This window comes from Plecotus auritus (genome assembly GCF_963455305.1).
Source record: "Plecotus auritus genome assembly, chromosome: X".
Taxonomy (NCBI): Eukaryota; Metazoa; Chordata; class Mammalia; order Chiroptera; family Vespertilionidae; genus Plecotus; species Plecotus auritus.
In genome coordinates this window covers 3834857-3852138 of record NC_137784.1, presented here as the reverse complement: position 1 = coordinate 3852138, position 17282 = coordinate 3834857, and the positions used below count along the sequence as shown (strand labels likewise).

At 45.1% G+C, this 17282-nt stretch overlaps 1 protein-coding gene across 2 annotated transcripts in view; it reads left to right on the top strand.

Annotated features, from left to right (window-relative positions):
• Nucleotides 1-17282, top strand: part of MID1 (midline 1) — a 246639-nt gene that overhangs the window by 58746 nt on the left and 170611 nt on the right. Inside the window, exon 1 of one of the 2 annotated variants that reach the window (XM_080652559.1) lies at nt 10344-10640. The exons of the other annotated variant lie outside the window; for it this stretch is intronic. The gene's annotated coding sequence lies outside the window, so the exon portion shown is untranslated. Of the gene's footprint in view, nt 1-10343; nt 10641-17282 lie in introns of those variants that run through there. 2 annotated transcript variants of the gene reach the window in all.

Below are 17282 nucleotides of genomic sequence, written 5' to 3'. Positions count from 1 at the left end.
TGAAAGAAAATTAGTAAAATGTATATGAAAATCTTCCTCCTGTCAGAGTCTGGGGCGCACCACAGGACCCAGAGTCAAGTTTCCGCCCACCCACATGCACCTCAAAATCAAGTGAGACCCAGACCCAGCTGTCCCTCCCCCATTGGGCTAGATCCAGACCCGGCCAGTCCCACCCTTGTCAAGCGCTGCCAGGCAGGGGGCATAGCCTCAGGTCCCCTGGCCCGGCACCAGGACAGGGGGCATGGCCTGAGGTCCAGGGGCGGGGGGTGTGCCTTGAGGTCCCCCGTCAAGCCCCACTGGGTGGAGGGCATGGCCTGAGGTCCTCCATCAAGCCCTGCCAGGTGGGGGGGGGGCACAGCCTCAGGTCCCCTGGCCTAGTGCTGGGGTAGGGGGTGCAGCCTGAGGTCCCCCATCAAGCCCCGCTGGGCGGGGGATGCGGTCTGAGGTCCCCCTACCTGGCACTGGGGCAGGGGAATCAGCCTGAGGTCCCCTAGCTCAGCACCAGGATGGGAAGCACACCTTGAGGTCCCCTGTAAAGCCCCGCTGGGCGGGGGGCATGGCCTCAGGTCCCCTGGCCTGGTGCTGGGGCAGGGGGTGCAGCCTGAGGTCCTCTGTCAAGCCCTGCCAGGTGGGGGATGCAGCCTGAAGTCCCCTGTCAAGCCCCACGGGGGCTGGGGGGGAGGGCGTAGCCTCAAGTCCCTGCTGATTGCTTGTTAAGGCTCCTTATGGGAACTTGGCCTCAGCTGTGGGTGCAGCCATCTTTGTGACGGAGTGATGGTCAATTAGCATATTCCCTCTTTATTAGCTAGGATTGTAAGAAGGTGGTGTAGTTTCATTTTTTTTGCATGTATCTGTTCAACTTTCCCAACACCATTTATTGAATAGACTGTTTTCACTCCATTTTATGTTCTTGCCTCCTTTGTCATATATTAATTGACCATATAGGCGTAGGTTTATTTCTATTCCGTTCATTGATCTACATGCCTTTTTATGCCAGTACCAGGATGTTCTGATTACTATAAGGCTATAGTAATATAGCTTGATATAGCTTGATATCAGGTAGCATGATCACTCCAACTTTGTTCTTCTTTCTCAAGATTGCTGTGGCTCTTCAGGTTCTTTTGTTGTTCCTTAGACAAATGTTAGGATTATTTCTTCCAGTTCAGTGAAAAATGCCATTGGGATTTTGGTAGGGATTTCATTGAATCTTTAGATTACTTTGGGTAGTATGGACATTTTAATGATGTTAATTTTTCCTATCCGTGAGTACAGTTTATGCTTCCATTTATTTGTTTCTTCAATTTCTTTCTTCAGTGAATTTTCTAAGTACAGGTCTTTTACCTCCTTGGTTAAGTTTAAACCCTAGGTATTTTTTTTTTATACAACTGTAAATGGAATTGTTTTCTTAATGTGTCTGACAGTTCATTGTTGCTATATAAAAATGTAACCAATTTTTGAATATTAAATTTGAATCCTAATTTACTGAATTAATTGATCACTTCTAGTATTTTTGGTGGAATCTTTAGGGTTCTTTATATATAGTATCTGCAAATAATGACAGTTTTACTTCTTCCTTTCCAATTTGGATATCTTTTATTTCTTTTTTTGTATGATTGCTGTGGCTAGGACTTCCAATTCTATGTTGAATAAGAGTGGTGAAAGTAGACAAGGACCCTGTCTTGTTCCTGATCTTAAGGAAAACGCTTTTAGCTTTTTCCTGTTTAGTATGATGTTTGCTGTGAGTTTGTCATATAGAGAGCTTTCATTATGTTCAGGTATGCTTCCTTTATTCCCACTTTGCTGAGAGTTTTTATCATAAATGGGTGCTGGCTTTTGCCAAATGCTTTTCCTGCATCTATTAATATGATCATATTATTTTTATCCTTCATTTTGTTTATGTGGTGTATCACACTAATTGATTTGTGGGTCTCAGGAATAAATCCCATATGATCATTTTATATGATCTTTTTAATATATTGCTGAATTCAGTTTGCTAATATTTTGTTGAGGACTTTTGCATCTATGTTCATCAGGGATGTTGTCCTACAATTTTCTTTTCTTTTTTTTTGTAGTTTTTTTTTTTTTTTTTTTGTCTGGTTTTGGAATTGGGATAATTCATGTGGCCTCTTGTAAAATGAGTTTGGGAGCCACCCTTCCTCGTGAATGTTTTGGAATAGTTTAAGAAGGATAGTTGTTAATTTTCTTTAAATGTTTGATGAAATTCACCTGTGAAGCCATTTGGTTCAGGACTTTTGTTTGTTGGGAGTTTTTGATTATTGATTTGATTTCATTGGTAGTAATGGGTCCGTTCAGATTTTCTGTTTCTTCTTGATTCAGTCTTGGAAGATTTATGTTTCTAGGAATTTACCCATTTCTTCCAGATTGTCCAATTTGTTGACATATAGTTTTTTGTAATATTTTCTCCTAATCCTTAGTATTTTTGTGGTCTCCATTGTCACTTCTCTTTCATTTCTGATTTCATGTATTTGGGTCTTCTCTCTTTGTTTCTTGATGAGACTGGCTAAAGGTTCATCGATCTTGTTTATCTTTTCAAAGAACCAGCTCTTGGTTTCATTGATATTTTATATTGTTTTTTTAGATTCTATTGTTTATTTCCACTTTGATCTTTATTCTTTCCTTCCTTCTACTCACTTTGGGCTTTGATTGTTGTTCTTTTTCTAATTCCTTTAGGTGTAAGATTAGATTGGTTGGTTTTTGTTTGTTGTTTTTTTTTGAGATTTTTCTCATTTCTTGAGATAGGCCTGTATTGCTATGAATTCCCTCCTCTGACTGCTTTTGCCTGGTTCCTATGATCATCCTGCATATGATCAAAAAGAACTTCCCTCTTTTACGCTATCTTCCTCATCGTCACCCCACATCCTTCCAATATAATTTTATCAGTTAGGAATTGTGTTCATCTAGTAACACAAATTTCAAAACATTGGCTCAAACAAATTAGCAGTTTATTTTTCTCATAGAACGTAGATTTTAGGGCTCATTCAGAAGCTCTATAGTGTCATCAGGAATCTAGAGTCCTTCTTTCTTTTCTGTTGTCCAGCTTTGCCACTTATTCTATCTTTCTAATGGTTACAGAATGGCCCCAGTCTGTCAGGCATTGCAACCATATTCCTGGTGTGAAATCCAGGAAGGGCAAAGGACAAACCATGTTGTGTCTTTTTTAGGAGTTTTCCCAGGAGCCCTACACACAGCTTCTATTAAAATTCCATGTGCCACCCTAACTGGTTTGGCTCAGTGGATGGAGCATTGGCTTGCAGACTGAAGGGTCCCAGGTTTGATTCCGGTCAAGGGCATGTACCTTGGTTGCAGGCTCATCCCTAGTGGGGGGTGTGCAGGAGGCAGCTGATTGATGTTTCTAACTCTCTATTCCTCTCCCTTTCTCTCTGTAAAAAATCAATAAAATATATTTTTAAAAAATAAATAAAATAAAATTCCATGTGCTATAATATATTCACATGAACACCCATAATTGCAAGGGAGTCTGGCAAATGTTCTTGAGCTGGGCATATATCTGTTCCAAAATAAATTAAAGTTCTAATAAAAAGAAATAAGGGGAAGATGAATTTATTTTATTTTTTAAGATATATTTTATTGATTTTTTTTTTTTTTTTACAGAGAGGAAGGGAGAGGGATAGAGAGTTAGAAACATCGATGATCGATCAGCTGGTATATACCCTTGACTGGAATTGAACCTGGGACCCTTCAGTCCGCAGGCCAACACTTTATCCACTGAGCCAAACGGGTTAGGGCGGAAGATGAATTTAGATTGGCTACCTGCAGTCTCTGTCACAATATCTATACCAGAGATCACTGCCAATTTAAAGACTGTGCTTCCATTTTTGTGCATCCTTTTGTTTTTCCTGGAGTTAATAATAGCCTCACCTTTTGCTTACGTTTATGTATATCTGTTCATCCTCAAACGTATTCTATCAATATCATTTCCCCCTCTGGAGACCTGCCTCCAGGACTCCTCCATTTTCTACTACAGTTTAGGCCAGGGCCTTTCTTGGACTTCCTTTGCTTCTCTTATGTTGGTTTCTCTATTTTCTGAGCCCCATTGACTTATGCTTTTTCATTTAATTTCCTCCTTTTGCTAAAATACATCTTTGAGTGTATTCCAAAGAAAGAGTACATGGGATTAAAGAACTCTTTGTATAAAAACAATCGCATCCTACTTTGACATTTGATGCATAGTAGAACTTAGTATAGAATTGTTAGTAAAATTTTTTTAATCTCAGTTTTTATAGCTCCTACCTTCCCGTGTTGTAGTTAAGAATCACATAATAGCCCTAACCGGTTTGGCTCAGTGGATAGAGCGTCGGCTTATGGACTGAAAGGTCCCAGGTTCGATTCTGGTCAAGGGCATGTACCTTGGTTGCGGGCACATCCCCAGTAGGAGGTGTGCAGGAGGCAGCTGATCGATGTTTCTCTCTCATCGATGTTTCTAACTCTCTATCCCTCTCCCTTCCTCTCTGTAAAAAAAGCAATAAAATATATTTTAAAAAAAGAATCACATAATAAAAAAATTCATTATTTATAAAGAAGAGAGCCTTATACTAACAGGTTTTTAAATGATCATTATTATTAATTTTGACAATTCAGTAAACATTTATTGAATAACTGTACTTGAATACTCTGTACTTGCTTGGTTCAACTTTAGTACCCAGTTATTCCATCAAACTTTGAGTGTTACTGTGAAGGCATCTTGTACATGTGGTTAACATGTATAATCAGTGACTTTAAGTAAAGGAGTTTTTCTTTTATAATGTGGGCGGACCTCATCCAATCAGTTGAAGGCCTCAAGAGTAAAACTGAGGTCTCCCCGAGGAAGGAGAAATTTTGCCTCAAAACTATATGATGAGCTCCTGCCAGCCTGCCCTATGGATGTCAAACTTAGTCCTCACATAAGCGAAGTCCTTCTGTGTTTTTTTCTCTGGAGAGTCCTGACTGATACAGATCTCAGTGACCTCAGAATCTAGGAAACGGGTTAATCAGACAAGTGAAAAATAAATTATTGTAATTATTTTCCTCTTACAAATTTAAGCACAAAGTTAAGGTAAAAAAAAGTATATGATTCAGAAATTGAAGAATCAATCTTGGGAAGTAGGATGTTGTGTTGACATGAAGCAGAAAGTTCAGTTGGGAGTGTAGAGAATATTTGACAGTGGGAGAAGTATACTAAAACCATTGCTAAGGCATACATAAACCTTTACCAGATTCAGAGGGACATAATGAAGGATCAGCCATATTTAATTGATAAACAAAAACTAGAAAATGTCAAAATATCTCGCCTCTAAAAGCATAGAATTATTTAATAGTAAGTTATCATTAAAATTTAAAATGACGTGACTTGTTTTAATTTCTCAATTTTCAAGTGAGAATCCACTTCCAGCTTCAGATCGAAGCTGTGTTCTCATATGGTGGAAGGGGCAAGAGAGCTCTCTGGGTCTCTTTTATAAGGGCACTAATCCCGATCATGAGGGCTCTATCCTCATGAACTCATCACCTCCCAAAGACACTATCTTCTAATACCATCCTATTGAGGGTTAGCATTTTAATATATGAATTTTGGTGGGGTGGGGGGGGGTACAAACATTCAGTCCATAATTTGCCCAACTGTCCACTGAAAAATCTTAGGCTTAGAGCTGTCAATTGGTTTATCTGCGGTAGGTCCATCAGCTAGTTTACTGGCCACATCAACACTGAAAGTGGACTCCAAATTCTATTTGCCATCCCTGCCTCTGGTATGCCACATTGCTTTCATTAACCAACTGAAAAAAATGAACTTAATGAGTACTTACACTCAGGGAGTAGAAATGTGTTTCTTTTTTGTGACATCCTATAAAAATTATATGTGGGATTTTCTTTCTTTTCTAAGCAGGGACTTGCTTTTGTTGTCAACTTAAATTACCTTCACTAATCACCTCAAATACAATATTCCTCAACTTTTCCTCTGCCACCATAAGTATAAACAACTGGGTTTCTGGAACCTCTTAAGGGGAATCAACATACCCTTTTTCATAGCCCCCAAAGGACCGTCCACTTGCAGCAGGCACCCTGTTCAGGTGGCTGAGTAGGCAACTTCAATGATTGTGATGACGTGTCCTGACACATATTTCAATAAACTCTATGAAGAATCGGATACCATTTCTATCTTTATGTAAACACTACTTCCAGATGTGCTGAACTACTAGAACACTGAGACGGGACACAGGTACTGCCAGTTGTCCCCTAAGGTGTCCATCCGTGTTCAGGAGAGCCTGGCCAGGACCATCTGCCCAGAGACCTATGTTGTATTGGTTGTGGAGGTCTGTTCATAACCAAACTTGGACATAACCGCACAGGTTTATCATCGAGGCTGTTTTTTTATAGCTGAGCTGTCAAGACTACAATGTCCCTTCAGCTCACATTTGCAAATGCTGTTAATCACAGACTGGGAAACAGAAATCCCTTCCTTTGGTGAATTTGTTTACTCTGCTTCCAACAAATGGATCTAATCCTAATTTAATGGACACCCCCCCCCCAGGACCATTTATTTAATTTGAAATATTTCAAAACTATATTTATTTGTAAATGAAAAGAACTTCATTTATTTACACTGTTTATTTTTCTTAGGCGTTTACTGCGTAATTTCTGGATGCAGCTTATTTTACAATAAAAATCCCAAACACTAAGTTTGATTCCTGGTGCAGCAACTTATAATAATAAAACCTTGGTTTATCTACTTGGCCTAAGTGATCCAGTCTTTTCACGTTAGCCTGGCAGTTGTGATGTCCACTTTGTGGTATTTTGGTGGAGATTCAAAGGTGCACATTTGTGAAGTGCCTGGCGAAAGGCTTGGCTCATAGTAGGTACTCATAAGTGGTGTTTTCTAGGGACATCACCATAGCATTTTTTCCTTATGTACTATGAGAAGACTAGAGGCCCGGTGCACAAAATTCGTGCATGGGGGAGGGGGCTGTCCCTCAGCCCAGCCTGCACCCTCTCCAATCTGGGACCCCTCGAGGGATGTCCGACTGCCCTCTCACAATCCAGGACTGCTGGCTCCCAACTGCTCGCCTGCCTGCCTTCCTGATTGTCCCTAACTGCTTCTGCCTGCCAGCCTGATCACCCCCTAACCACTCTCCTGCCAGCCTGTTTGCCCCTAACTTCCCTCCCCTGCAGGCCTGGTCACCCCTAACTGCCCTCCCCTGCAGGCCTGGTCACCCCTAACTGCCCTCCCTTGCAGGCCTGGTCCCTCCCAACTGCCCTCCCCTGCTGGCCTGATAGCCCACAATTGCCCTCCCTTGCAGGCCTGGTCCCTCCCAACGGCCCTCCCTTGCTGGCCATCTTGTGGTGGCCATCTTGTGTGTTGGAGTGATGGTCAATCTGCATATTACTCTCTTATTAGATAGGATAGAGGCCTGGTGCACTGGTGGGGGCCAGCTGGTTTGCCCTGAAGGGTGTCTCAGATCAGGGTGGGGGTTCCCTTGGGGTGTGAGGCCACCTGGGCGAGGGGCCTGTGGTGGTTTGCAGGCTGGCCACGCCCCCCGGTGACCCAAGTGGAGGCCCTGGTATCTGGGGTTTATTTACCTTCTACAATTGAAACTTTGTAGCCTGGAGTGGAGCCAAGCCTTCTGCTTGCTCCGTGAAGGCAGCCATTTTTTTTTTATTTATGTATCTTCTATAATTGAAACTTTGTAGCCTTAAGCAGAGGCCTGGGCTGGCCAGGGTGTGTGGAAAGCTTGGCTTCCTCCATCACCGGGGGCAACCCTAGCCTCCTGCTCTTTCCAGCTCCGTGGCTGCTGCCATTTCTGTTTGGGTTTATGTATCTTCTATCATTGAAACTTTGTAGCCTTGAGTGGAGGCCTAGGCCGGCAAGGGCAGGCAGACAGCTTGGCTTCCTCCATTGCCGGGGAAACCCAAGCCTCCCTCCTGCTCTCTGTGGCCAAGGCCATCTTGGTTGGATTTATTTGCATATTCGCTCCTGATTGGCTTGTGGGCGTGGCTTGTGGGCATGGCTTGTGGGTGTAGTGGAGTGATGGTTAATTTGCATATTACTCTTTTATTAGATAGGATGGTAGAATAACCATCATCAGTCACTACCTCTTCCCAGAGGAAGTGCCCTTTCATATGCCCACCGAGGATTATCATATATATTCCTCCTAGAGATCTTGTAATCGATAGCTGATAAGATGTATAATATGTAGACACAAAAGTGTGCGATGCCTTCAGATTAAAAACATGGCAAATATACTGTCTCACAATTATGTCCATGAAACTGAGGTCCTGTTTTAGAAGGCTGGTCCCTTCTCTTTTACTCTCACCTGGATGTGGCTCAGATGTGGGAGCGTGAGGATGCCAGACGGCATTATGCCTATTGATCTCGTAAGTACAGAAGAGACGTGCCAGATGATGGTGAGAAGTTAACCTTAGTCGTCTGATTTTCCAACAGATCCTTTCCCCTCTTTAAACGGAGCAGGCGGCGGTCTGATTGGTCTCCATGTCTCAGGGAAGCTGCACTTTGCATCTCGTTTTCTTTTCCCACGTGGGTGTTGAGCACCTTCTGCACAGGAGGTCCAGTGCCAGTGGCTGCGGATACTAAGATGAAGGGGACACCATTCCCTTGGGAGTTTCCCAGAGTGGCAGGAGAGACAGAGGCCAGGATATTTGAGGACAGGGCAGTATGGCAGTGAAACAGCAGAGGTGGACCATGGTTTGCTCCAGCGGGTGCTCGCCATCTCCTGACTCAGCACCACCCTTTCCAACCCCGTGTTCAGTGTCCTCACTGCGGGGAAAGGGGGCCATGTACACCATGGATATCGGCAAAAGCTACACATTTTGGCTTTCTCTTTTCCTTGAGAACTGGTTGTTAAACATTTACCAGCACGCCACTGGGTGCCTACAAACTGCTTTATGGCACAGAGGAGGAAGAGATTAATTTGTCCTGGGGCATTGGAGGAAACCCGCAAGAGTGGTGACATTTGACCTTGTGGTATGGTGGGGATGGGCCAAATGAGAAGAAAAATGGGGGAAACTTTGAAAGGGCACAGTAATTGCAGGTGGCAATCCCAGCTCATATTTACCTTTGAGGTGATGACAGCGGAAGGCGAATGCAGTGTTGAGAAGCTTCTATTGGTAAGGCAATAAAGAGAGGTGCCTTGGGATTAAACTCCAGCGCAGCACAACCCCAACCACACACAATGATCTGACCCTGAATGTCCATAGCGCTGAGGTGGAGAAACCCTGGCCGAGGTCAGAGTGAAGGGTTCCGAAGCAAGTTCCAGAAGAGGACGAAGTCAGCTTGGGACAGGTGGGGGCGGGGAGGAGGTGCCGGACCTCCAGGCCCAGATAGTGGCCTGCCAGGTTGTCACAGACCTGGTCAGAGTTCCCATCCATTGAACCCATGCAGATGACACTCTTGAAGCTGCCAATTCCTTATTTGCTAAGTTGTTTTTTTTTCTCTCTGATACCCCACATTTTGCAATATTGATTGAGTTATTCTCACAAAATGTTGGCCACTTCTTCGGCGGCAGACATGCCGCAAGTAGTCTGCTCGGCCCGCACTTTTTCGAAATCCGAACGTCAGATTTGCAAATCGTATCGGCTAAGAGTTGAATAAAGTTGTTGTTTATATGGCGTTAAGAAAGCAAACTTGGGAAATTCTTTTGAAGTCTGGGCTTAAGTGTCTAAGCAGCCAGGGAGTTAGCTTTCCTCCTGTCCTCGCTGAGGCTGTGTTCGGTTCTCCAGATCAACCCTGCAGGCAAGGTGGTACTTGTTGTTAACCAAACGTCAGTGTTTGTTTTACTAATAACAATTTCGTTACCTAAAATTATGCCTCGGGTCCTCAATAGAAAAAGATGCCTGTTCATCTGCTGCGTTTCAGCAGGTTGCCGTGCACGTTGCGCTAAGCTATTTCCCAGATGCATACACAGCCCGTCGCCCTGGAAACGAGGCAGGTGACACCCTCCTCCCCCGATTGCTTAGTTCAGCTCAGGTGTCCTGCCTACCAATTTGGCTTCCTCCCCAGTGGCTGCAAAGGCAGGACCTCAGGTGTTGCACGTTCCTGTCTGAACCAATCCTGCCCGTTCCGAATGCTTTGTGTTTTTAGGGAGCTCTTAAAGGCAAGGCCTTAAGGCCCTGCGCTGGTTCCGCTTTGAGAGAAGCATAGATCTCATCTTCTGCGTGTGGAGCTTTGGGCCGTGTTTCCAGCTGCTTCCAGTCATTTAAATCCTGCCAGCGCTCTGATCCCGGCGGAGGCGGCCTCTCCGGCTCCCAGGCCCCGCCCCTCCCTCCCGATTGGCCAGGCTCCTCGGGGGCCCAGGCCACCCGCCTACGACGTCTCCGAGACCTGATTTGAAATAAGAGCCAGGCGGTCCTCGCTTCCCCGCTCCCGACTTTTCATAGGCTGGGGGAGAGAAGCTTGAGAAACTTGACATTGCCTCGGGCCCCAGTGCATGTAGCAACAGATCAAAGGAAAAGCGGAAGAAAACGTGCTCTTTGCTGCCCGTGGAGCTCCCCGAGTTGCTTTTGTCTTGCGGGCTGCTGCTGGCCTTGGCGTTTCCCCTCGGAGGACCGCAGCGTGGGCTGCGAGGCAGCTCGCTCCCTGCCGGATGGGTCATGGAATTCTAAACATGAGGCAGGTAGGCTCCAAGGCGGCTGGAGAGGGAGGGCGCAGCTTGGGGTCCCCGGGATGGTCCTCCGCAGCGCCGGCTGCGTTAGCAGATGCCTGGCCGCGGAGGTCCGCTTGGCGGAAAGACCGGGCTGCGATCGAAGGGAACCGACGAGGCAGATTTTCTGAGATGCGCCCCCTCCCATCCCTCCCGTTTCCCCCCCTCCCCCTCGCCTCGCGAACCCTTCCTACTTTTTCCTTTACTGGTGATTGGTGATGTCAGGCAGTCATTGTAAAGGGCTTAAAAGCGGTTTGCGGAATATGTAAATCAACTCCAGTTTGCAGTCCCTGGAGTGTATTGTGCCAGGATCTATCCCGAGCTTTGAGCCTCAATCCTGTGCTGTGGGTTAGAATAAAGACAGCTGAATATCCTGAAAAAGAATTACACGGGGCCCCTTATCTCATTTTGGCGCCCCGTTCTCAGCACTTTCTGGTTTCATGGCCGAGAAAGGGGCACCGACCGTCCTTCCAGAAAAACGCAGATTTGTTTCTCTGTCCCAGCAGTTTTGAAACCCCGCTGGGTCTGGACATGAGAAGACACCCCGGAAAGCAGTGAACTGAGAAAGGGCCCAGGGGTTGCTTCCGTGAGTCTTTGAGGAGAATTCCAACCCAGCAGCTCCGGGGCATGCGGATAAAATTCCTTATCAGCCCAGGGCGGAGGCTTACAGCGTTGCCATTAAGGAAGAGAAAAAAAGTGGGTGCAGGAAGCTAGGAGAAGGGTGTCACTTACAACCCAGTCACAGTTATGGGAGAATCTTATGTCAATATTTAAATACCAAGATCTGTACGCATAAGGCAAAGACAGGACTGGGAGAACGTGCCAGGAGGCTGGCGAGGGCTGAGAATTGCAGGAGGAGTGGTTGCTTTGCCAGCTCGGAAGAAATCTGGAAGAAAAGTTCGCATCTTCACTTTTTCTTCTGAGCCATGTTGAGTACCGCCACCCTGAGAACTTTGGGGGAAGTGATTTGCATAGGAAGCAAACTGTCCATTTAGGGGCCTGGGGTGAGGGGTTCAGAACTTTCTGTCCCTTTCCTGTAGCCAGGGGGCCGGGGGGTGAAGCAGAGCCCCCAGCAAAAGGTCAGGCGCAAAGACCCGCCTGCCCTCATGCCCCCTGGCTTGCCTGGTAAATTTCAATGAGCGCAGAAAAGCACATTTCGCCAAGCAAGTGCTGTGTGTTTGCAATGAATTGCCCTTGCGTTGCTGGCGACAAGGGCCCAGGCTCAGTTTCTTTAAGTTCTGCAAACTCCCGGCCCTGCCCCACTCTTTTTATGTCCAGCCATCAGATGGGATGGGGGAAAGGAGCGAGAGGTCTCACTGGAAAGGATTTAAAAGGAAAATGAGGGACGTAAAACATTTGTGACCAAGTTCCTTGGCTGGAACAAAGGAGTCATTTGATCCTGTCTGGAGCCACCTGTCCTCCCCTCGCTGGTGTCTGAGCTCAGTTTTCTGAATCCCTGTTCCCACACAGTTCCTCTGGAGCGGTGGCACTTCCCGTGCCTGGGGCCGGAGGCATGCTGTCCGGAGCTTGGCATGGTTTTCACCAAGCCTGGCGCACTGTGGCATTCACGTGAGATTGGAATTCAGCCCAGGGTCCACATGTAGTAACTCCTCGGCTATTGAATGAATGGACTGCTTTTTGTCCTACAACGCTGGATGTCTCATCAATGTTTGGTCTCTTTCGTACTTGGAAAGAGGGTGGGATGGAGCGGGATGCAGGGGAAGAAGAAGGAAGAGAGGGGGAGAGTCATCACTCAGCCAAAGAATCAGGCAGTCAGCGCGTAAGGAATCTTCACACATTGTTCCAAAACAGCTAGAGCAAGAATGCGGAGGGGAGGGAGATGGCGGGTTATTGGCGTGGACGCATCCTAACTGTCTCGGAGCTTCTCCGGGGGGGGGCGGGGGGAGGAAACTGACTGTTGCATCCAGGAAGGGTGAAGCATACCTACCAGCCAGTTTCTCATCTCAGCCCTGCAGCCCCCCGGACTCGCAGGGTTAACTCTCAAACAGGTCCGGGTGTCATCAGCTGGGCAATGAAATCCAATCTCTTCGCCGCCGAGGAGTGATCCGTCCCCAGGGCTGCACAAATGCCGAACAATGGGGTGGCGGCCCGGAGACCCCCGCCACGGCTCACCACAGCGGGAGTCAGGAATCGCCAGCAGAATTAGAAAACTGCTTGAATGGCCATGAGCTTCATAGGGCTTTTACCGTCTGCCAGGTTGGCAGAAAAAGAGGGCACAGAGGTATAGTGTTCTCTGAGGGTTCCTAAGGTCATGCCGAGTTAGGCCGAAAGAGAAGGGTACACCTGATTTGCCTTTTTCAGGAAGTAATTTTAAAGTGTGTGCCAACCTCTTTTTTTTTTTTTTTTTTTGCACTCTGATCATAAATAGGAAACTTTCCTGAAACTTCCTTGAGAAGGAATTCGCTGTGTTCCCAGGCCAAAGGAAAGGCACGGCCACCTGTTCTAGAAGGCCAGCCAAAAACAACAGGTTTGCCTGTGGCATTCCCGCAACTGCCAATGTCCTCCCCCAGTGCACGCCACCCATTGTCCCTGCGCACGGGAAGAACGAATGATTGTTTGGCGAGCTGGGAAAAAAATCAGTTTCCCAGACAAAATCGCCTACCAGACACCTTTTGTGTTTTTAACAGCCTGCTGACTTTAGAAACCACACCAAGAGAAACCTCACACAAGCCCCTGCATGGCCTAGGACAGTGGTCGGCAAACTGCGGCTCGCGAGCCACAGGCGGCTCTTTGGCCCCCGGAGTGTGGCTCTTCCACAAAATACCATGGCCCGGGCGAGTCTATGTTGAAGAAGTGGCGTTAGAAGAAGTTGAAGTCTAAAAAATGTGGCTCTCCAAAAAAATGTCAGCCGTTGTACTGGTGATATTTGGCTCTGGTGACGAATGAGTTTGCCGACCACTGGCCTAGGAGCCGGTCGCCTTGTAGAGCGAAGGGAGACAGAGGGTAGCCAGCCAGCGCTGTAAGCAGCTGCTACATTCCTGCAAGGCCAGGCTGCTGCCATTGCTGCGACTCCATTTGATTAGCCTGTTTTGCATTCTTTAGATTGGAATTAAAATGCCCAAGGACATCTGGTTTAATAATGAATGTCTTTGTATTAGTCTTCCCTTTGAGGATTAGAAAGTCCTTTACAAAAGCTATCTATTTATTCCCTGCCACATTCCCAGGAGAGAGCGAGGTGGCAATTTGATCCGCATTGAACAAATGGTGAGGTGAAGTCAGAGAAAGGTGAAGGATAAAGACACAGCGAGTTAGATGTGCGTCTGAGGGTGTGTGCTACCCACCGGGGAAAACAAACAGCCGTGGGATCCCCAGCGACAGCCTGGGCATTAAACAGAACTCTCCTACATGGTCTTTCCTTATTCCGGAACCAACGCGGGGGATCCCAAGCATGTCTGATGGTTTGCTTCATCTGAAGGTCAAGCCTGTAAAAGTTTAAAAGGCATTTCTGTTCTCATTTGTCCCAACATTGAGGTTAGGCAGCTTTGATGACATCAAGTAGAAAGATACTGTGACTGACCAGAATTTAAAATATGTATCCGAGAAATGTTCCTTTTCAGCAGATGTGTTAAGTTTTTGCACGTGGTGTGCGGCTCCAGAATCTTTAACATATATTAGAATTTTCACTTCTCCCCTGCTCTCTCTCCATCGCAGGGAATGTGATAACCGTAGGATCTATGGCAGATGAGAGATCCTTATTGGTTGATTGGAAATATTATTTTGGAGTTGGCCTTTTCTTGCCATTCGTTATGACCTGCATTAGTAGTTTGCTTGGCTATGGACCACATAGGCTGCAAGCAAATCCTTTAATTGGTAGTTGCATGTTATCCGCAGACATTCCAGCAAGTTCTAAGGCTAAGCATGTATGTAGATGTCTCCTGGCTTTGATCCCTTGTGTGGTAAATAGACATCCACGGTAGCTATGGCAACCTGGACTGTGCATTGGTGAAAGGGGGGGGGGACTTGGTCATTGGACAAAGTAATTTTTTTTTTTATTAGAAAAAGGTGGGGCTGATCAGGACATTTTAAAACCAGCATTGTTTGAGTATCCCAGTTGATCCCAAGCATTTGGATTTTTCTGAATAGACAAACAGAACTAACGCTTCACTAAACCAGAGTGTTTTGCAGATGTAGCTTCAAATGCTCTCTGATCAAGTGGCTGTTGTTTCAAAAAAGCAACTTGTGAAACGAAAGGGAAGTCCAGCATATTCTATCGGTATCCCTGTTGTACTTCGTGTGAATGTTTGTATTTCAGAAGTCGGTGGCATTTTAAAAGGAAAAGACCGCGCTCCAACTGGGCGGAGTGCATTTCAGGGAGCCACCTGCAGAGGTCAGGCTTGAAGTGTCTATGACGGAGGCCAGGCGGTGGGCGCCTCTGCTGGGAGCCCAGGTCGGAGTCAGAGAGAATTGCTCTGCTTATTTGGAACAGTTAGTTAGCGATTCTTTAATCTTGTGACCAAGGCCGTGATGAAAACGAGTTCACTCAAAGGAGAGAATATCAGATACTTCGTGATTAAAGAAAGGGCTACAAAGCCAGGTCAAACTGGAATCTAATCGCCACTTAGATATGGGACAGTTTATTAACATGATTCTTTCTGGCTCATTATCAACTTTTATTTCTCATGAAACTAGAAGGGTTTTTTTTTTTTTTTTTTTTGCCTAGTTTTATGAACTAGCATGCTCTAGAAGTTTCTTTAAACAAAAGGGCAGAATATTAGGGACCCTTACAAATCCACAAGATTTTTTTCTCCCTCCAGAGGAAAGTATTTCGTTGGCCCAGATCAGGGTGGTTCATGGGAGGTCAGGAGTTGTTGAGCTCAGAAAACTGAACGAGCGAAGAAAAAAATAACTAGAGGGGACTTTCCGAAAAACTGCAACAACAAAAACCCCAAGAACTTATCTGTTTCGTGCTATAAAAGAAAAGTACTGGGTAGAAAAGGCAAAAAAAAGGGGAGGGGTAGTTGATTATTTGAACTACAAGTGGATTGGAAAGTTTTATACAGTCAATTGTTTATAACGGTACAATGCAAAGGTTCTCCTTTTATCATTGAAAAGGATATACTGAGTACCTAACATATTCATTAGTTCATTCAATAAAGCTATTTTAAGTGATTATTATCATTTAGCCAGGCCACTTCGGGCTACACATATGATTCTGGTATGGCCCCTCCTCTCAAAGAACCGTTGATGGTCTGGCATATAGTTTATTGTACCAATAGACCAGTGTTAGTTATTCATGGATAAGATGCCTGCTCATTAATAACTATATTTGTATGAATAAGAATGTGCTTGCTAAATTGATCGTGGCCAAAACTTTACTTAACTTAGGAGACTTGAGAAATTATTTGTAATGGTAAAATTTAGTTAATTTATAGCCACATATTCATTTGTGGAAATTTTTTTTTATTTTTTTTTTCATGTTTTATTTTTTTTATTAAGGTATTATATGTGTACATATCTTACCATTGCCCCCCCCCACCCCACTCCCATACCTGCCCTCACCCCCCAATGTTTTGCATCCGTTGGTTACTCTTATATGCATGCATATAAGTCCTTCGGTTGATCTCTTATTTCCCCCACCTCTCCCTAACCTTACCGCTGTAATTTGACAGTCTGTTTGATGCTTTACTGCCTCTGTATCTATCTTTTTGTTCATCAGTTTATAATGTTCTTTATTATCCACAAATGAGTGAGATCATGTTGTATTTTTCCATTTGTGGAAATTTATTGATTCCTAGTTAAAATAAATGTACCATAATAATTAAGTAGTAATTGCATTAATTTTTCTTCATAGAGAAGAATAACTCATAGGCAGTCTGCAACCTAAAAATGCTTTATGCTCTAGGAGTTTGCTGTTTGAAAACCAGAACGTTTTCCCATGAGAAGCGATGCCGTGATTTGAGACGATTTCAAAACATTATTTAAACACAAAAATAAGCAGTCTGATTAAATGTCAGGTTAAGTTCTGGGTTTTGCATCCATGCCTCCATGTTCTACAGGATGGAGCACAGAAGGAGAGAAGAGAGGGTTGCCATGCTTTGGGTAACTGGCCAGTCTGGGCGCTATTTGAATCAGGAAAAGTTTGCCCTAGCGTTCACCCTTCTTTTTCCGTTCTTGTGGTGTTCTCTGGGTCCCAGTAGGGTGTCCCTCCCAGCCCTAGCCTAACATACAGTGAGTTGGGTTTTCACAATTGCCCATCTTCCCATCCTTTCCTCCCTCACCTCCAAGCCACGCCCCTATTTCCTCCAGACAGCCAGCTGTGGGGAGAGAAGCAGTGTGGGTGCGCTAAAGCTCGTGACTCCCAGCCTTTAACCCTCAGGATGAGTCTTTAATTAGGGAAAAGCCCTTTAACCCCCAGGATGAGTCTTTAATTAGGGAAATAAACAGTAGAGCCCAAAGCTGCCACAATCACAATTACCCTTTCAGGGCCATTATTTGTGGGCAGGGTTGTGCCTGTGGCAGGCAACATTGCTGGTGTGTCTGCTGGGGTTAGACCTGTTCATTTGGTTTTCGTTTCTCTCTCTCTCTTTTTTAATATATATATATATATATATATATATATATATATATATATATATATATATTTATTGATTTTTT